The sequence below is a fragment of the Chelmon rostratus genome, chromosome 16, assembly GCF_017976325.1.
Source record: "Chelmon rostratus isolate fCheRos1 chromosome 16, fCheRos1.pri, whole genome shotgun sequence".
In the NCBI taxonomy this organism is placed as follows: domain Eukaryota; kingdom Metazoa; phylum Chordata; class Actinopteri; order Chaetodontiformes; family Chaetodontidae; genus Chelmon; species Chelmon rostratus.
In genome coordinates this window covers 12,214,604-12,236,658 of record NC_055673.1, presented here as the reverse complement: position 1 = coordinate 12,236,658, position 22,055 = coordinate 12,214,604, and the positions used below count along the sequence as shown (strand labels likewise).

The following is a 22,055-nucleotide window of genomic DNA, read 5'->3' as shown; positions in this document are numbered from 1 at the left end:
TGTAGGATTTCGAGGACTCTGTTGGCAGAAATGGGATATGATATTCATAGTTACGTGTTCATTAGTGTATAATCAGCTGAAAATAAGAAGCGCTGTGTTTTCGTCACATTAGAATGAGCTCTTTATATCTACAGAGGGAAGTCCACCATGTTGTACCGCCATGTTTCTACAGTGGACAAACTAAAACAATACAAGAGAACGCGCTTCATGAGGCGAGGGGTATTAAGTCGGTTGGAATCTGCAACCTCACGACCAGACGCCACTACATCTTACATACTGGTCCTATTAAGGACATGTAAACAATTCAATATTCTTAATTGCTCTAAAGTACCTGCTTCACATGTCATTTAAAATTTAGATGCCAACTAAATTTATGTAGCAGTGGCCATCAACAGTTAAGTACAATCTCTACGCAACAGCGTGTGTCTGTGTTTGTGTGAGTGCACGGTTCGTTTGGTGGAGCGTAAACTCGGTATGACCTTGTAGCAGTTTGTAGCCCCACGGTGGCCATCCCTATGACTAACACCCAGTCTAACAAGCAGCCTTAAGCAGCGGCGCTATTGTGCTTGAAAAGAACACAGTGAGATATAGAGCCGGACAGCAAGCTTCAGCAAACCTCCCCTCTTCGTGCAGAGCAGTATGTTGTGTTTAGTGATATAAAGATAGGTAGCAGAAGTGCTTAAAGTGCTTTGAATTAGATATTTGTACTTAAGAGTGATGCAGTGTCTCACTGGTTACCATTGTTGCCTCAAGGTAGCGATCATCTTTAAAAATAGAGCAATATTTAGTTCTAAAGCCCTTGAAGTATTTTAGCCATGGGTTTCATCGGCAGAACAGGAAGCACACTGATGGGCGGCAGCGCCTTGCAAGACGCAGTTTGCATGTAGTACACAATGCACTTAGAAAATGTTGGACAGTTGTGTGTGGTTTGGCTCAGGGGGGATCTTACTCTTACTGTTTCTCCCCTCATATGCCATACAAACAAAGCATCTGTCCATTGGCTGTCCATTGGGATAAAAAAAACGCTGCTTAAATTTTATCGACCTGATTTACCTAAGTTGTCCATTACTGTTTGTTATCTTTTACTACAATCTGTGGGAGTTATTCTGCATTTTTTGCTGCTCTTCTTGTGTGTAACTGCGGGGTGAGGAGAGGTCACAGTGGACGTGTTGGGGCCAGGACAGCAGTGCTGTACATCTCCGGCCTGTCAAGTATTGACAGTGTAGCTCACTATGGAATGCTAAAAGCCAGGCAGGGTGTGGCCACGGCGCTCTGATACTGTGACCTCGCTTATATAACTGATCGTCAGTCTTTCTGTAGGAGTGAGAGATAACAACGTTTCCTGATGTGTTGTGCTGCTCACATGACTTGACACGACGATGATGTAACCTAAAGTCACAAGTTGTTGTGTTGACCTGAAGTGCCACATTACTCTTTAAGTTACATTTCAGATGGTGCATGAATGTATTTATTTCTTCTTTTCCCCCCGGCCTTGTGTTTTTGATGATTTTGCAGATTTAAATGAGCACCTATGTTGCATTCATGCTTTGTCAAAGGCCACCAAGGGCACGGTACACAAACACACTCATATGCACATAAATACACACACAGCACTAGCAGTCAAGGTTAAACAAAGATAACTGGACTTTATTTGGGTTAAGGGCAGTGCAGCATGTTGGAAGTGAGCCTGACACACACACACACACACACACACACACACACACACACACACACACACACACACACATACTCCACACACCTGTCAGTGTTGGCGTCTGCTCAGTCCTCTTTCTTGTAGTCTCTCTCCGTTCCTTCGTCCTCTCTGTCTTGGTCATCAGACCTTGTAGCGGGATCTCAAGGGACAGCTGGTGGGGCAGTGTGAGCACCTGCACTGTGTGCATGTGCATCTTTATGTGTGTGCTTATGTACATCAGTGGGGTTGGGAGGGGGTACCTGCAGTGTTCTGGCCAAGTGTCTGTGCATGTGTGTGAGTGTGTTTAGTGTGTGTTAAGAGTGTGCATGTGAGCACCTGTGCTGCCAGCAGGAACCTGCCACAGCCGTGGTGCTTCATGACGTACGCTGGTGACTTCCTAAGGTCGTGCTGTGAACCCCATAATAACTATTATCTTCTTAAAGTCAACTCGCCTTAGTGTCCAGAGGAGGATGTTGAGGTTTTACAGGTACATGATCGATACAAATACTTTCAATGCACAAATCTTTATAATCAACGGTGTCAAACAGGGTTGTTTGTGATATGTAATTTCCTTTAATCTTAGTTATTCTCCCACCATTAAAAATAACTTAAACTTGTCAGCATGCACAATAATGGCGAAGGAGAACCATGAAGATTCAAGGTGCTGCCTTCATGTCTTTATTATGAGATATTTGCATTTTCCTGATCAATGTGAATCTTCAATCATTAAGTGTATTTTGAGTCATTTTGCATCAGTGTGCGTTTGGGTCTGGTATACTGCTGAACTTGTAGTAACTAACCTAACCCGGGCCCTGTCACTCTCTACTGTCAACTGCCTAATAGATTACATAGTCCTTCAAACAAAGAAGCATTTTGTTGTGTCTAATTTGCTTTTGATTGGTAAAGTCCGTCGTCCCCTCCGATCCAGGTATTTACATTCTTCACTCTTCTGGAAGGAGCTTCATCGAACCACGATTGCAGAACATTTTCTTGACTTCACCTGTGAACTTCTGACTTTGATGTCTACAAGCATTCAAGCCATCAGAAAGAAAGAGAGCTGTCTCGCCACAGTTAAAAGGATGACAGACAAGAAAAAGAGGGCAGGTTGACTCGTCATCCAGCGTGCGCTGACGGCAACCAAATTGTGGGGGCGAGTGAGACTAAAAGTTTGTGTCAGAGAGTAGAATGAGGTCTCATGAAACCTGCTCTTACAGCAGCAGCTTGTCTCCCGCTGCTGTAATACGGTGGTAGGACGTCCATAATCCGGCCATTATACCTGCCGCCTGCTTCACTGTCAGATTACTGCTGGAGAGCAGGTCTGCCGCATTAAGGACTGTTTGCTCTCCTTATATACTTTATATTTAAACATTTTAACACCTGTTTTTGACTGGACGGTTGGTGAATTGTACTTCTTGACTTCTTTCTGAGCGAAGTTTGGGGCTCATGATGTTTTTGCTGGTGGGTCGGAACGTATGCACGTTTGAGTGAAGGGGAGAAGATTTGCTTTGTGTAAAGATGACATTAAGAGATCATCCATGTTAATGTTTTTAGATTGTGTGCACGTGTGTGTGTGTGTGTGTGTGTGTGTGTGAGTGTATGTGCTGCATGCACAGTTGTGAGTGATAGAGGGAGAAAAAGGCCTGAGAAAGGATCAAAAGCACCAGGTTATTACTATGCATGCGTGGGTAGCATGTATGTCTTTTGAATGTTTGGAAAGATGTAAATTGAAGGCCACAGTTTGTGTGCGTGCATGTGTACACATTTGAAAATGTGATTGTGTGTGTGTGTGTTCCCTGCAGGCCCCCCTCCCAGCACATTCCACGCATCCCAGTGTTGGGATCTTAGGGGTGCGATCAAAGCCGGGCTCCCTGCGACTCTCGCGTCTCCAGGCCCTCGGCGCTAACGCTGCTCGACTGAGGAATGCTGAGTAATTCCCTCAGGTGGCAGCGTGTGCTCTGATGTTCAGTGTTGGTACACTCTGTCAGCCTCACTTACACATGTCAGCTCCTCACACACGTGTGTGTTCACCGGTAAATACTGTACATATGTGCACAGATACAAAAGCAGCAATGGATTTTCAGTTCCATTTCACTTTTCTCTTCTTTTTACCTCTTTCACACACGTTTCCTCGCCGCTGCACACAACGTGGAGCGTTTGTGTGAGTTACTGCTCTGTATTTCATTCCCCCTCGCTCGCATCTCTGTCACGTGTCATGGTGATGTTGTTGTGCTGTGATGCGTTGCCCTGGAGAATAGTAGTGTTACAGAGGAGGGATGGGGAAACGAAAGGAGGAGAGTAGAGATGTGAGATCATAGGAGAGAAAAGAGGAAGGCGAAGGGAGAGGGGACGAAGAAACAAGAGTGTTGGATATGATTAAAACCTTGGTTAGCCTACATTAAAATCCTCTGGTTTGAGGGCGCAGCAGCTGATAAGAAATGCTCCACTACTTATAGCTTCTTTCTCAGTGCTGAACTTCGCTCTGAATTTCCTTCAGCTCTAACAGTGAAAGCCTTTTGTAACATGAAAAACACCAACCTTGACGGCCTCTCATCAAGCTGACCTTGTAAATTCCTGTGTGAAGCAATGCGATCACACCATGCCATTAAACAGCTGCTATTGTATCACGAGAAGTTTAATGACATCAGAAGATGCTCAATTAACATCCCCACCTGTGAAGGCCAAATAGAGGAGAGCGGGCACACGCTTTCAGTCTGAACAAATGCAGCCTTTCCGCTAGACAGCAAGTTCTCGATGATGTCTCAATACTGTGGTTTTTTCTTCATGCTTCTCTGTACATTACTTTGCCTTATCTCAGTAGTAGTCGATACAGCATGTCTCTTCTCTATTTTAGCTTCACCGCTATCTACACTATCTCAGCTGCAAGGCGTGCAGTTGCATTGTGCATGCAAGCATTCTGTATGAATGGCAGTAGAGACATTTACGACCGTTTAGTTCATCAGCAGGACAAAGCGTGATCGTCAGGTACACAGAAGCACATTTTAAGAGCGCTGAACTTTAACCTGCAGCGATAGTGCTGTGGCTTAGAGTGGGAGTGGGTTGCACAACCAAGAGGTAGTTCATGTTTCTCTCTCTTTTCTCTATTTCCCGCTCACTGCTTTTCTCAATTTCAGTTTATTGAGCTTCACTGGTGTAATAGTTCACAAATGGTATTGGTATACCAAAGCAGTCGCGTATAATTGATCGAGATAATAATGAGGCCTGGTTTATGTTTGAGCGTCTGCAAGAAAAATGGAGAAAATGATCAAAACAGGAAGCAGATATGCAGATGTTGAGGATTATTGCAGATAGTTTGTGTGTCATCATATTGAGTTATATTCTGTAATATTAAGCTAAGATAGTTTTTTTTTACGCCTTGACCTGTGATACATCGAGCACAGACAGTCATCGTGTATGTGGGATATGCAGGATTTATTTCTTGATCAGTTGTGTGAATTGTTCCGATGTAATCTAATGTACTATGAGTAGTTGCCGCTTTATGGAGCCTTATATTCAGACTAGTAGAGTAGTTATCTGAAAGAGTCTGCTCGTACGTGACTTTTTTAGGGTCTCTGGTAATTTGGGTGATAACTATCCTTTGCATACACGAAGGGATGTGAGCGGGTGCTGGGTTACATTCAACTAAACAGCCTATCATTGGCCAGTTAGTTGCTTGTCTTGTTGTCTGCAGCCAGTGAACCCAGAGCCTGCAGTGCAATCCAAGAACTTTGCAATGCTGCACTTTCCTCAGTCCTTGGAAGCCAACACTTATGACGCATTTTAAACCAGAAAAACAGCTTGTTTGTTGCACTGTATCTTTTGCAGACTAGCCAAGTAAAAGTCAGTTTCAGTGGAATTCCCTTCTGAGGCCAGTTGCCTTCTGGTGCATTTGGTCTATTCCTTTTATTCGAGGGTTTATTAATTTTTTTTTTATCTACATACAAAGATACAAATAAAGCACAAAGGCAGCATAAGGAAGGACATGCTTATGGAGCCAAACAAGCCCACAAGGGAGCATGGACTGTCCTCCACGCCTCCTGGGAAAGATTTTAATGAATTTAATCACATCAAATGGGAGCAAAAAAAGAATAATGTGTGAGAACAGAAGCTGATGTGACATGAAATGTGACCGCGGTGTTTAAGTAAAACTTAAATGCCAAAGAAAAAGTGAAAAACATAACATAACATGCTCTAAATAGCTGCAGAAATGAGCCTCTGGTGTTCCTCTTTGTCTAGAGGACGTGTAGATGTTGTCGATGGTAACAGAAGCATTTGCTAGACAAGCTAGGTCAGGGTGTGATCCTGCAAGAGTTACTGCTCTGCCTCTCATTACACACACGCACACACACACACACACACACACACACACACACACACACACACACACACGCCCCACCTATGGCTCCGTGCTCTTTGTTGACAGCTGTGCTTGCTGCGTCTCTGGGTGTGCGTGTGTAATGTGTGTGTGGGTGCGTGCATGTGAGTCCAACCCTGTGTGTGACAGAGGGACAGCAGGCAGGGGACCAATAGGAAAGCAGATTGAAAGGGGCAGGGCATGGTTTCATAGGTGCACACAGAGATGCGCACGCATGCACACAAACACACACACACGCAGGCTGCCAGTATTGTCGAGTGTGTTGTGCGACAGACAGGGAACTGAATCCCAGCCTGCTGAGTTGGAGAAAAAACTTGCAGCTTGCGTGTGTGTGTGTGTGTGTGTGTGTGTGTGTGTGTGTGTGTGTGTGTGTGTGTGTGTGTGTGCATATTCACAAACCTGTGTGGACCTCTCTTTTCCAGGAAACATACAAGGTGAATCCAGGTGAAAGCTCTGTCCCTGTATCCTCTCAACTCTGAAATCCATCAGATTAATATTGATATATGAATTTTGAACATGTTGATACAACTGAGATATAACATGGGAATAGAGAAGTAACAATCTTATTGGTGGTTGTAATATTTTTAAGGCAGATAGTGATTACCTGAATGGCTCTTTTCCAAGAAGCACATAGTTGATGTGCTGCATGTATCGTCATGTTCCGTATTATCTATATTTCTGTTGTAAAAAGTCTGACTTGTGTGTTTTCTAGCTCTCTTTGTGTGGCTCAGCTCCACATCAGCCCTCTGGGGTTACGCTTATATGTGCTCACCTGCTAGCCACCTGCTAGCTAATGGCAGCTAGTAGCTATAGCCATAAATAGCTACCGCAAAGACAATAGTGAGCAGTCAGGTTGGGCGGTATGACGTTATAGTGGACAAATGTGTCCACCAGGAGCTGTCCATTAAACCGTATTTACACACTGTCATTCAGGGTGTCTACACCGCTACCTTGATATAAAATTGCATACACTGTGGTAGAAGATTAGCGTTCGATCTAGTGATGTGCTTTCCCCTGTTTGTTTGGAGGTACCTTCAACAGGTGGCCAGTTCTTGTACCTTACATCAAAATTTGTAAAATTTTAGATTATTTTAATGAGTTAAAGCGCATGAACTATGTGCAACAGGCAACAATGCTCTCTCAGCTTATCGTACATAGACTCTTTGATGGTATCGTTGCTAAAGCTGTATGATGCTAATGTAGGACTCTTCAAGTTTGTGTCGTATGGACGTGTTTCTAGAGCTGTGAGTTTCTAAGTGTGTGTTCATGTGTTTTTGTGTTTGGTGAGTTTGTGTCAGATTAGTACAAACAAGAAAAACTGTGCTTTATTATCACTTTCTGTCCCCAGGGCCTCGTTGTCACATGATCGGCTGACCTGATTTTGTGTTGCCAAGGCGATGCCATGTTTCAGGGTTCAACTTAATGCTGAGCTCCGCCCCATGACCTTGGGACATGTCTTTGTCACCGTGGCAACAGCCTCCAGGGTTACTGTAAATGAGAGGAGCGCATTGGATGGGTGCGCCGAGCATTTTTCTCTGTGCTCGTGCATCAAATTAGGCACTTTACCACATTTACTTCGCCGGGGAAGATTAACTCCTTTTCAGGAACACTCTGCAACACTTTCATAAAGTTACATTCACACCTGGGTGAAACATGAGACAACACTCACACACACTGCCGCTCTAGGCTGCTGTGCAGTGCCGCTGGGGTGCTTTGCACAGTAGTTGTAAACAGAAGTTTGGGCTGCATCTGTTAAGTCTTTGACTTGTGGGACTTCAAAATAGCATTTATTTCCGTGAATGATGTATGTGCAGAGTAAAAAAGGAGAAGTGTGATACTCTTACTATTGTTTAAGGCATTACAAGACACAAATAAAGTGTACAAATATGTTTATTATAGTGTTAAACATCAGTTTCTGTTTCAGTGTGTATTCAGTCACATAAACATTAGGAGCATTAAATTATTTGAACATTTTAGCAACAACGCTACAAGCCTATGACCCAAACAATGAGAAAACCAACAAACAAACAACATTTTGTATCCACAGATGCACTCGTTTTATTATCAGCTTTCCATTTCATCATAATAGCTCTCGGTTTACTGGAGGCATTTGGTCAAAGTGAAACATTGTCCACCGGAAAGTGAGCCAAGCTCATGAAAGAGGCCTGAATGCCTCCAAATAACTATGTTTTTATTTCAACAAAAAACGGGAGGACACACGCCTCAAACCAGTGTCTCATGCGGGTAAACAAAGCGTGGTTGCCATGCCGATGGGGCGTCAGTGTATAAATAGCATGGGTGTTTGTTCTGAATACTCCTGAGAGAGTGAGAGAGGGAGACGGTGATAGCCAGTGTGTAAAAACACAAGCACAGATATCTACAGACGCACAAGGTTTGCAGTTTTACAGATTTATGCACAGATTAGGATTAGGATAGCAGAGGAAGAGCTTCTGCTCGCATGGATGTTAGTGTTGAACATGGGGTTCTGTCTGTCTAGTCCGGGACAGTGGCAGTCAGCATGCATTCAAAGTCAACCAGTCCGATCTATTAATATTTAGACCCTTTTCTCATCACTGTGTTGGTGTGCTGCAAAAATACTGCAAATAACACCACATAAATGTTGCTTTATGTGTCTTTTGAAGTTTTATCTGATGATCATTTTGATGGTCTTGTTTTCTAAGTCAGATTAGTTGCGCTGTTTTGCTGACTTTGGAGAGCAAACTAGAAAGATCAATAAACTGTGGATGCAAGTGAGCAAGTTGTTAGCAGTCAGAGTGTCCCGGCGCCTCAGATGAGTCACAGAGTTTATCATTCTTCATAAGCTGCTGTGAAAAGTGAAAGCAAATCGTTTTGTGGAGAAGAACACTTGGCTGAAAGGTTAAGCTGATGATTGTAATGGCCTCGCAGGTGATTTGGTTATTATGCAGTGATAATTGAACTAGAACAGGCAATAATCAGATCAGGAAAATATCATTTTCTGCCGATGTGTAGAATAAGAATGAAGGACGCTTTGAAAGCAGCGTTGACGCTCTCTCTGTGTGTCCCTGCAGGGAATGGTGACAGCACCTGCAGACAGACAGACGTGGACAGACGGCGCAGGCACCCGGAACGCTTCCCTCCCATTGGTGGAGAGATCCAGACTTCACACCAGGAACTGTAGCCCCGATCGGTCGGCAGCTCTCAACTGAGCAGACTCCACCTACTCTGCCCAAGTAGCCCCGCCTCCTCTGCTCAGGTAGGCCGCAGGTCACACGAGCTGGAGTTTTGAGATGTGATTTTAGCATGAATGAGGCACATATGCATAAGCATTTGAATGCTGGAATTTTCCTCCCTCAGTTGAGTGAAAAGGAGTTGAAACTGGGTTTGTTTACAGTTTTCCAGGCCTGGAAATGGTTTGGAATTAACAGAATTGGAAAAGTTTTTAATACACATTTTTTTGAATGCACTAGACTGGTGGTGGTTCCCTCCAAGATAAACCTAACTGTGTGTAACAGGAGTATATATTTTCCCTTTTATTCCTTTAATCATGTTGCGACCCCTCACATTTATTTTGGGACCACTTTGCGGGCTACATATTGTATTTATTGTCATAGAGTTGTAACGTAGAACAGTCAGAAGGCTTGTATGTGTTTTTGGATTTTTGAATACTTCTGTGCCCCAGAGGATAAACGTTCCCTCCTTCACCCTCGTCCTCTCCTCTTCCATCCATAATATGTGTTTTGATTACAGTCTTTGCGTTCTCATTCTTCACATTGACCCACCCACTCATGTCTCTCTTTTTTCCGCTCCCTCCCTCCCCTTTTTTCCCCTTTCCTGTGTCCTCGCCCTCCGCTGTATCTCTTGAAGCTCCTCCGCCGGTCCTTTATCTGTGTCTCACCAGCTGTGTGTTGAAGCTCCATTCTCTCCTATGAGGCAGAGTGGAATGAATAGAAGAGCTTACAGTGAGAACAGCGAGAAAAGCCAATCCCTGCCTTTGGTCTCATTGAGCACATCTCTTTACTCCTCTCCTCCTGTCCTCTCCTCTGTCCTAAGACTCTGCTGTGACCAATCCTGTCTCCTCCGCCTCCTGCTGCTCGCTGCTCCCACTGTCTCACATGCTCTGTTATCTTTAAGGAAGATGTGTTTCAACACAGAAATTGAGCACAACCGAAGTACAGGCTAGATTATTTGGCACGATTAAAAACTACAAATTCAGAATTTTAATTAGTTAAAAAACCCAAAGAGAAGTGCCTTGTGAGTCTCCTCCCAGTTGCAGCATACCTACTGACTTTTTACTAAACAGTTTTTTGTTTATCAGCCTTCAGCAATGTACAGTTATGCTTGACTCACCAACAGCATCATTAGATTTTGCTGTGAGGTACCTCGCTGTGCTTGGGGACTTGCTTCATAACTATACAAATATGTTTTGAAGTGCAGACTAATTAGTTTATTAATTTAACTTTGTACCAATTCAGAGAGGAGTAGCGAGGAGGGGGTAAAAGAAGCAGAGCTTCTGAGAGAGAAAAAAAATAAAGGTAAGGTAAGATTTAGATGAAACAGATGCAAGAGAAGCACATAATTAAACAAACAGCTGCCTATAAAGACGCTGATTTTCTGTTTCTTTCTCACTCACAAAGATTCAACCTCTCCCTGCCCTTCTTCCCCCCCTCTCCTCTCTCCTCCCTGTCTCCTCCTTTCTTTACCCATCAGTCTCGCTGAATGGAAATTACACATTTCACATGCTTCTTTCTGCTTCCTCTCCTCTTTTGTAAATTCGCTGTTGACAGTTGCCTTTCTTCGAGCAGAAAGCCTCAGAAATGAGCAGATGGAGGGCTGACAGTCTCGAGGCTCAAACAATGACGCTGGGCGGCAAGTCGTGGTGATCAACACATGTCAGAAAATAGCTGTTAATGGGGGAACCATATACAGACTGTCACTCATCTATATATAAGGGATGGACCCATTTTTGTCCCGCTGCCTGCTGAGGATGTGGAGTCCAATCACCTACAACTTGACATGTGTGTTCAGATGTTTGACACATGCTTTCTACAAGCTTATTTTACAGCTAACATTGCAATTCATGAATAATACACTTCTTATGGATGTGTGTTATTAAGATGGTGCTAATGAGGCTCCTGGTTTGCTCGCCTGTGCTAGAAATCTCTCTTTTTTGAGTTTATGTTGAATCTACTGCAGGTTTTTGGAAAAAACATGCATGGAAAACAGTACAGGGAGTTGTTTGTGACAGATCTGAGCAATTTAGTTGGCTTGTTTTTTTTTTAAAAAAACTTTCGCTTTGAGACCAATTTGCTTTGTATTTTGGGCAGGGAGATATGAAAAGCATGCATCTCCTTAACCAGAAGAATTTCTTCTCATAATATCTATGTAGTTTTGGACGATCACATGTCAGGTTGTGTTATTTACAGCTGCCTGTGGATATTCTCATTCATCCAGTCATTGTAAACTTCAGGTCCTTGAGTCGTTCGCAACTGGACTTGTCAGTTTGTTTTGGAAGACGTTTCTCCTCTCATCCGAGTAGGCTTCCTCAGTTCAGGTGCTCCAGACTAGAGCTGTCCTATCTAGTCTGGAGCGCCCGAACTGAGGAAGCCTACTCGGTTATTTCCAGCTGTTTTTTCCAGCTGCATGTTAGAGAGTATGACTAGTTTGAATATTTGAGGATACAATGGCCATGGTGTGCTACTGTAAGTCAGTACTCTGCTGCAAACTAACCAAAAATGATGGCATACATGCACATCTAACAGTAACGCCTTATTTTTCTTGGTAAATTCTTAAAAATTTCCTTGCAAGTTTGCTGGAAATAACAATACAATGTGGTATTAATCATAGGGGAAGTGAAGACAGTGTTCAACTGGTCTACTTCCACTTAAATCATTTCAATGGATTGCTTGCATGACCAAGGATAACCAGAAAAACAGCACTATTTATATGGAAAATAAAGTTTACAACAATAATTGAATAAGGTATAAATACTTATGTGGGTTTTTTTCATACAAGTAGTACCAGATTACATGCTTCTTTCTTTGAACCTTTAAGATTAAATTACAGACCCCTAAACTTTGTGACTGTGACACTGTACAGACACCACAGACATCAGGAACAACATCAGCCTTTTCTCTGCCGTTACTGGAAGTGTCACATTGATCCACTCATTAAGTTTCTTACACTACAGGAAGGCTGTAACTCTAAATTCAGATAATACCTGGGGCACATTTGCAAATTATGCTAGGCTTTTATTTCAGCACCGCAAGGCCGTGCTGTGATATTTTATACGCCAATCGGCGATCTGACTGCTTTATATTAACTTTATGTTTTCAGTTTTTGATTTTTATTTTTCATTTGAAACTGAAATGACTCCCACCCACTCTCTCATGGTTAGACTCAGTACAGCCTGCAGCAACAGCTCACAGTAATCTCAAAGATGTCAAATTACCAATTAACCCAGCAATGCTCTCTATAATAAAGCTTCAGAGGAGCCTCAAGATGTCCGGCAATGCCAGGGGGTATCTCTCCAAGTGCTCAGTGTTAAGTGAACTAAACATGTTCTTGTTGTGTGACATTAGACTGCACAGGCAAGGGGGTTAAAAGTATTGTTTGTTTGAGCCTGCTGAAGGTTAGCATTAATGCCATTTCAATGTCACACATGCAAGAAATTCAGAAATCCAGTTTCCTGCATTGAGAAACCTGTTACATTTTGTGCAGACTGCTTCCTTCAGAGGGTTAAACAACCTGAGTAAATGGAGAGGTCCCCCCATCTCTCTCCCTGTGTGTGAGCATGGATTTCCCCTTCTCTGTTTTCTTGTAATAGCTGCGCTCTGCTTTATTTGATCTGGGCCCCCGCTCTCATAGTAGGATTGAATTGGGTCTGGAGAGCAAGGGAAACACACACACACACACACACACACACACACACACACACACACACACACACACACATATACACACACCTGAGACTGCCAACTGCTACAGCAGCTGCCCCAGAATGAAGGAGAGGGAGCGAAATAGAGGAGAGCAGAGGAAGGAGGGAGGGAGGTGGAGGAGGGGCAGCGGGAGAGTAGTAAGATACACTAGGATAGAGGAGGTGGTGAGAAAGGAGAGAAAGGAAGAGACAGCTAGGAGGAAAAATTGTGGATTGTTGGAATGAACCATGCCGGAGAGCTTGCATCTTAAAATGAAAGTATTCTCCTCTGCAGGCCACAGACGAGCAGAGGGAATTCATTAAATCACACATTTAATCTGAATCTCTCTTTCTTCCTCGTATCCTCTGTCCTCTATTGCTGCTCGCCTCCCGACTCCCTCGCTCAGTCTCACTCTTGTCTCGCCGTCTTCACTTGTCGTGCCTCCACAAACACACACACACACACACACACGTGCATACTGTGGCTGTCTCTGCACACTAAGCAATTAGTTAATTACCTCATCCAGCGTTGCTGAGTCCATCCAGGCTGATTTTTCTTTCTGAATTACTAAGAGGAGAAGAGAGAGGAGAGGAGGCAGGCAAATGAGGAGTGGAGGACTGAATGAAAGGAGAGGCGTTCTCAATAGGAAGAGCTGACCTGAGACTGCCTATTGTGCAGCTGCTTGAAAAAGAAAAGAAGAATACAATGAAGTGCTTTTGAACACAATTTGTTTGAATGTATCAGCCGAGGCCATTGTGTTTGAAAAAGCTCATAAAAGAATATCATATCTTCTTAGTGGAGACATTTGTAAGGATATTTCCTTGAAATTCGAGGTGTGCACGAGTCCACATGAAAACACCTGAAAACACCTGGCAGCATACTCCAATCTGCATGTGGACAGAACACACAAAAAAAATGAATCTTCTGTCTCTCGCTGCCGAGTACCGACCGATAGAGCAGTTATGTCACAGTATTGATCGAAGCAGCAAGGTTGATACAGTCATAAAAGGCGGTTTCATGGAAGGAAACTGCCCTTTCTGTTCCGAGAACCACAAAATAAAAATCAGTTTGAGCAGCTCCTCATGCTCCACAAAAGTAGATGTGTTGAAGTCAATTCTGGAGAAAGATAGTTGATATTGCCACCTCTTCTTCTTCACAACGTGGCCACACCTCAGCATTTACCGTCCCTCCCGCTCCCTCCATCTTCCTCTTGCCCTGTGCACGAGCACAAACGCCACCTGTTGCTGATTGTCCGGAATAGTCTTTCTTTTTCAGTGTGCACACAGAAGAGGCAGCAAGCGGACCATGAGGAGGTATTCACTGACGTTCAAACTCACTGAATATCAATATTCCATAGGAGCTAATCAGCACGCGCTTGTCTGCTTGACTCAACCACCGTGCGCCATTACTCCATCCTGATAGACATCACCGCGTGTGTGTCTCTCTGCAAGTGTGCAATTCAGCGTGTTTGTTAACGTGGCGTGTCTGCGTGTGCGTGCACTGCGCGTGTCTGCGTGTGTGCTGCAGCCTTCAGTAGTTTGTGTTTGCGCGCCGCAACGTGCTGAAACACATGTGTAAGTGAAATGTGAAATGTCATGTGGAGCTGTGGGGTATCGACCGGAATTCAGCCATCAGCATGGAAAAACATGTTGCTGTAGGTCGTTGCTAATGAGCCATACATGAGCTGGAACATTGTGTGTGTCTGTAAGAGGGTGTGTGTGTGTGTGTGGGAATGGGGGTGGATGCCTGCGTCTGCATTTTTGTGGTGCGTACTGTATCTCTGTGACTCAGTGCGTCTAAGCATTTACGCTTAAATTCGTATTTAGGCAGACAAAGTGTGTGTTTTAAGAACTTTAGGACTGTGTGTGTGTGTGTGTGTGTCTAATTCCACTCTGTGTGGGTGCCATTATTCACAGAAGAGTGCTTGTCTGCCTTCGGCGTGATTAATCCACTGTCCTTCCTAACTCCGACCCACTTTTGTTGCTCTTTCCTTTGTTTGCTCTTGATTCCCTTCTGCTTTATAGCATTAAGCAATGAGTAATGATGACTGACATCATCTCTGGCTAGGCTAGTGCCGACTAATTGGCCAGAGCGATCTGATTGCATTAGATGTTATTCCTTCAGGGTATTCCCTGTCCTCCACCCCCGCTTTGAAAGATATCCCTCATTGTTTGCATGGAGCAACATATTGCTTTTGTGTGGCCTTTGTTTTTTGGTTATTGTATTAATGGTAGAAATGTATTAACTGGTTAAAAAGCTTTGTGCATTTAAAAGTGAATAATGTTGTGATTTCTGATAAGCTTTGTCTGGTCTTGGTAATTGCTATCACTGAAAATGCACAGTCTCAGGACACTTCAAGGATATTACAAACGCGCTACGGGGACAATAATATACCACTGGAATGTCTTTGGTTATTGTGTGGGCGCTCTGGGTGCTCATGTGAGAAAGCAATAAAGGTTGAAAAATGTAGTTGCGCCTAGATTTACTAACAGCCATGAGAGGCTTTTTCCTCCACTCAGATCTCTCTCTTGTCTCCTCTGTCTTCTTCTTTTCGCAGCAGCCTCTCTAAGAGCCACCTTTTCAAGTGAGGTAAAATGATTACAGTAATGGATGCCCCCCACTCCAACCTTTTTCTCGCTCTCCTTCACAGTCGCCACTCTGTACATTCTGTTCTGTGCATTAGCGTGGCCTCGGGAATGCCCTTACTCTCTGCGGCTTAATGCAATCACACCTTCAGTGTAAGTGCACCGTGAGGGAGGCATTCGAGAGGAGAGATGAGAAAGTATAGGAAGATGCAGAAGGGGGACTGGGGGGGTGGCGGCAGGCGGGAGTGATCACATCAGAGGATGATAGTTACCTGGAGACAGGACAGAGAAGTCATGCAAATTAGATAATTTACAGGTTCTCCTGGAAGTCGAGTGCCCGTGTAGTTTCTTGGCTTAAATGTCATCTGTACAATCATGGAACCGCTAATTTGTTTCTAAGTTTTCAAGGCTGGAAAGCATGGAAGGTCTGTGAATACCAGTCATGAGGCACTGAAGCGATGGTAAGAAATGCCCAGCAGAGTTATTTCCCTTTGATTTTGATTTGGCCTACAGATTCATTCGATCCATAAAAAAACGATTCCGTACAATAAAAGAAAAGTTCTGCACACGATTAAGGCAGCGTCTCGGTCGAGCTCCAAATCTAGGTTTTGTTTGTTTTCACATTAACATGATGAAAGGATAAAAAGCAGATGGTCCCCTCACCTCAGAAGCAGCAAATAAAAGTGGTTCTCACATGTTTTTATGGATTGTGCGCCTGGATGTTCGGAAATAGTCAGGAGTTCATGATGACAAACACTTTTCCCCCAGGAGGCGTTGAGCTCACTTCAGCAACTTCAGCTTTTAGTAAGATGAATGGGGATGGCCTTTGTGGTGCCTGTGAAGTCCTTATGCTGAGACCTATAGAGGGCTTATTGCTTTTACAACTCGGCTTTATGATGAAGTGCCATCCCTCTGACCACCCACTCTCTCCCACCGACCGGTCGCTCTCCATCTCTTGCTGCCTCTCTGTGTGTTACTCCGTCTGTGTGCCTCCTTGCTTCTGTTGTCTTGTCCTTTTTTTGTCCCCTCTTTTTCCCCCCTTTCATGTGTGTCCTTATTGCTCTGTCAGTGTCCCTCTTCTCGTCTCTGCGTGGCTCTCTCTCACTCCCTCTCCCTCCTCCCTTTAACAGTTAGCAGCCTCTGCTTTTTAACGTTATTTGTGTCAGTTTCCTTTCCCTCAAGTGGTTGGCGTGGCTGAGCAGACGCTGAGTGGTGTGTCTAATTGGCAAATTGGTCCATGTTCGTTATCTGATGATATGATACCTGAGCTGTTAGCTCCAATCACTGCCTCCCACCCTTGGTGATAATTACCTTGAGAAAACCAGTCAAGTTGACTCAACGGGAGCCAGGGAGGCAGAAAGACTGGATTTGTGCCAGCTAGTGATGATGTAGATAACCTGTTTTACAGTTATACACACCAACATATCAGCATTGCTTCTTGATTATCTATAAAACAAACATTTTGCTGTGGGACTCTGGTTGCCGATCTCAGAAGTTACAGCATCATTCTTGCATCGTGCTGCGTACACCAGACCTTCCTACCATCACTGAATTGTCAGCACAGTCTGTGCAGCAGTGTTGATGGATGGCCACTTACCAGTATCCCTATATACTATCCACTTATGCTCCTCTACTCAATCCTTTTATGTGTGGAGAGGTGTGGGCTAATAGCCCATTGAGCTAAACCAGTTTTCCTTCACTTGGAGGAAAGGAGTGAACTCGGGGCTAATGCAGAGCCCTGTGGTTTCCTCAATGGTATAACAATGGCGCTCGGCTTCGGTTGAGGGATTTTAATGAAACAGTCCGGGGTGATAGCCAGCAGACATTATTCAACGCAGACACCTGATTTTAAAAGTTGCAGTGAATGTTTGTAAACCCCTTACAAAAAAAACTAAGTACCTTCAGTGAAAGTGCTGCTCTCCATCAGAAAGCTGTCTTTCTGGTGCTTGTTTCGAGCTTTTCTCAAAATATTGTTTCATTTTTCCTTTTTTTTTCTTTTCAAATAATCATTTAATTCTTTTCAAAATAAAATGACATTGAATAGGGAGTAAATTGCTGGAGTTCAAATGGAGGCCTTCAGATTGCTTGTTTTGTCCAACTAACAGTCCAGTAAGTATAATCACATAAGACAAAGAAAATCAGCACTATTCAATTACCAAAATGATTGCCGATTATATTCGTGATCATCGAGTAATCGATTAATGGAGTGATCACTTTAGCTTTAGCTCCAGTCCCTTATATATCTGCCCAAATGCAAGTGCAGTATCTCAACTCTGTTGGGACTTATTTGCTAGAATATATGATTCAGCCAAGTTCTACACATAGCAACAGATGCATTACAGTTGCACATAGATCTTCTCAGTCCTTAACGTATTTTCACCAAAAAAATAAATAAAATCTCTTTGTTTGACTGAATTCCCCAAACCCTTCATGAATGTGTTTGTACATCACGGCCCCTCTCAAGCAATAATCCAGAGCTGTGGTGCTGCACCCTGGTGGGACTTCATACAGTATTGTGATAGTCTTAGATAGGGAACGTGCTGTACACATCACACAGCAGCACAATGCCACTGTACATAACTGTAGGCTGTGTTGACTATTGCGTGGGAGGTTACATAAACATACACAGCGAGGGAGGAGAGAACTGCCATAATGTCACATTCATAAATATGTGCAAAAAAAGACGAGTCTGTGTTTGAAAGAGGACGTGAATCAAAACTATGTCAAATTGATGCTCTGTTGCTGGACTAAAGGGTGGGTCCTCACAGCTTTTCGCTAAAAATGATTTGTAGAAGCGCCCTGATGATGAACAAGTGTCTGTGCATTGCTCTGAGAAAGCTTAAAAGGACTTTGATAGGTTGTCATCCCTAAAATCACTGAAGCAGTAGCATAAATGGTGATGAGAGCATAGCAGACCTCAAACTCGAGCCATTAATTATGCTAGTTAGTTATTTACTCGCTGCAGGAGGGATGAACGCGCCGGTCCTGATTGTGCTGAGATAGCACGCAGGGTTTTCTCACCACGACTCGAGAATAACCTCTGAGCTGCTAGAAGGCGCCAGCAGGTGTGTGTGTGTGTGTTTGTGTGTGTGTGTGTGTGTGTGTGTTTATGTACGGTACGTGTGTGTGAGTGCGGAGGTGTGTGTGAATGCCTTTGACAGCAAGTATTACATAACAGAGATGCCTGCTGCTGCAGGTCACCGTGAATGACAGGAGCAGACACACACACACACGCAGGCACACATGCAAATCATTACAAATGCGAATATGTCGGAGCTGCACACACACACACACACACACACACACACACACACACACACACACACCTACCTCCTCCTGTATGCTTTTTTGCGTGTCTTTGCTCTCTCTTTCTCTTATCATTCCATCTGGTCTATTTGATCTGGAGCCTGATTAGCTGAAAGGTTTTTTTTTTTATATTCAGTGTATATGATGAAATCTTTCTGCACAGAACAGTAAGACTCCTCTGCTTGTCAACCCCAGCTGGTTTGTCTTTCGAACAATGGCTTCCAGAGAACCGCGTTTGTTTCCCTCTCAGTGTCTCTGCTGCGATTTGAAGGGATTCCTGGAGAGTGTTAATGACGGGACAGTGCATGCAAATGTGCACAAACGAACGCAGGCGTGCGTCTCAACTGTAGCAGTGAGGCAAACACACGCGCACGCAAAGAGACATACGCAGTCCACCTACACACACACAGGGATCCATCTGTCTGTTTCTATGTGTTGGACTATTGACTTCTGCTGCTACACACACACACACAGGAGGCGCGGAGTTGCCAGCTTTGTGCAAGTATTTTTAGACCGTGTTGGTAGTAGTGCTTTTTGGCGCTGAACATGCTGGACTCTACAAACTTGAAAAGGAGTCTTGATGTAAACATGTAGTGCAGTCTGCTCCTCAGCCCCGTCCCCTCTCCTCCCACTGCACCAGCTGTGCTAATGAATCCGCATTACTCCTTTAATAGAAATCCATGCCTGCAGAGCTGCCCTCATCCCTCTACAAGCACAGAGGAGGCGCAGCGTTCATGAGTGGATGACGTGCCATGTGTGGAGGACACACGGGTCCAGTTCGAGCACTGATTCTATTCTAAATGAAGCAGGAGTTTGTGAATTATTGAAATGCCTGTCCTCCTTCTCTGCTCCCTCTCCATCTCTTTCTCTCTTCTCTCCCTCTTTAGATCTCATTTTTCACACACACACACACACACACACACTCTTATCTTCCCTTGCTCCTTCCTTCCTTCTTTTTTCCTCTTTTAGTCTCCTCTATTAGATAAGCAGGAAGGAGGGTCAGCTTTATTTGTGAACCAGTAGTTCAGTATGTGTGTGTGTGTGTGTGTATTTGTGTGATTTGAGTGATGTTGGTTAATCCAGTGTTGTCTTTGGGGACAGATTTGGCCCATATTACAGCCTGCTATTACTGCATCTGAAATCTCCTGTGCATTGAGACAGTCATTATTTACTGCCATGCGTCGTCCCAACTCCCTCACTAGCATTTTTCTTTCATAAGGCTCCACCCTGCTCTGCAACAGCAAATACAGACAGAGCGGAGATTTCATACAAAATACTTTCACATTCAGTTACAGTACATTGGAGAAATGCCCACTGTATCAACGCAAAACAATTCAGGCTAACATCATGATTAAAAGAGGAAATAGCACCTTTAACATACTAAATCTTATTAAGTATACATATCTTTTATTTTACAGCTTTTACAACACTCTTCTATGATAAATTGCCTGTTTTGCCTGCTGAAAAAGGAGCTTCTTCTTTTTTTCCCCAATAGAAGAAACAAAAATAGCTTAATTACCTCCTTGTGGTTGCATCCCTCCGCCAAGCAGTCAAGTTGCAGTTTACATCCATGTCTGTCCAGATAGCGACAGAGACAGTGTGGTGAAGGCCTTGAAGGAGTTTGATAAAAGGTATTAAGTGTATTTTTTGGCAAAATAAAAGTTCTCACTATGTTGACATGCATGATTCCAGAGAATAATTTCCAGTCAGAAACATGCTGTCTTCACTTAGAGACTATTTTTCCAGAGAGGACTGATAGAGAGCTTCATCACATTGAGCAACGTCAATCACCTGAAGCTCAATATCAGCAGAACCAATGAGTCTGTGGTCGGCTACTGTGCCTCAAATAAGGATGTTGCTGGAAAGAAGCTACAAATTGTAAAACATGGACGCCTCACACACAACTGCTGCACAGAAGATCAAGATTAGTGTCACCAACTCAGTATCTGACCAAATGTGAAATATGGTTCCCCTCCTGTTCCTGAGTTATGGTGTTGAGTAATGGCCAGAAAAGAGTTTTTGCTCAACATTATATTGTCACAGTGAAGCTGACCTTTGACCTTTGGGGTGTAAAATGTCATCACTCCATCATTTGTAATCCTAATTAGCGTGTGAATTCTTGAGTTATGGCAAAAGTGAGGTTGCAGTGACCTTTGACCTTTTGCCATCAAGCTCATCCTTGAGTCCGAGTGGACGTTTGTGCCAAGTTTGAAGAAACTCCCTCAAGAGATATTCAACTTTCATGAGAAAGTGACAGATGGCCAAGCTGAAAACATAATGCCTCTGGACACAGCTGGCAGAGAAGCCTGTTCACTTTTAAGAGACGCTAAGTTCGTTCTTGACCTTTAAATCTGCAGGTGACGAAATAAATCTCACCAGAAGAGCCGCTCAACAGCTGCTCTGGAGCTTTCAGTCGTGTCACACGACCTTCCTCAGCAGATGATGTCGCCCAGTGAGATGATAACGAGACGTTAGCACTTCCCTTGGTGAGTTAATTAAGGAAAACAATCAACGATAGTGTAAAAAACAATGAAAAATAGTTTCTGTTTGTACATAGAATGGACAATACTACTATCATTACAATGTGGTTTGTTTAAAAGTATAAAAGTACAGACACAGAGAGAAAAAGGTTGTAACTGAAGACTGAAGGCAAATTAAACACAGTATTAACACTTATCTGTGTAATATGACTGGAAAACATGCAGTCCCACCATCAACCAGTCAACAGAGGTCAGCTTACTACACCATACACCACCCAGTGGTAATGGCTGATCAGCAGCCACAGACATGTAGGGACCAGTGGGAAAGTACTTCGTTGTCCGTCGTTTATCACCCAGGGCTTATCGCTGACAGCGGCCGTGGCCTCCCTGCCTCTCACACACACTTCCGGATAAGACAGAAGAAAAGTAGTGCTTTTTGTTTGTATAGATTTGGTCATCAATAGCTGGAAATGAGTATTCATGTGAGGTAGCGCCGTGGCTCGGTGTTGGCAGGTCTCCATCCTGTTTTTATGACAGCAGTTGATGAATGGTGCACTAATAACCGGCACGCTCCGCAGGGATCACATGCTATGTTGAGCATGTCAAACAGACGCACTCGTGTCTGTTTTCGCTGATGCTTTGGCTTTATAGAAAGAGACGGCAGCCGGGATGGATACAAAGGAAGGTTTGCACTCAGATGTGCGTGGACGACCTTTTAAAGAC

General features: G+C 43.8%; 1 protein-coding gene across 3 annotated transcripts in view; it reads left to right on the top strand.

The window, feature by feature from the left end:
- The window catches only part of atxn1a (ataxin 1a), an 84,496-nt gene that overhangs the window by 14,972 nt on the left and 47,469 nt on the right, over nucleotides 1–22,055 (top strand). For 2 of the 3 annotated variants that reach the window (XM_041955494.1, XM_041955493.1), the window contains exon 2: nucleotides 9,116–9,300. The exons of the other annotated variant lie outside the window; for it this stretch is intronic. The gene's annotated coding sequence lies outside the window, so the exon portion shown is untranslated. The remainder of the gene's footprint in view (nucleotides 1–9,115; nucleotides 9,301–22,055) is intronic. 3 annotated transcript variants of the gene reach the window in all.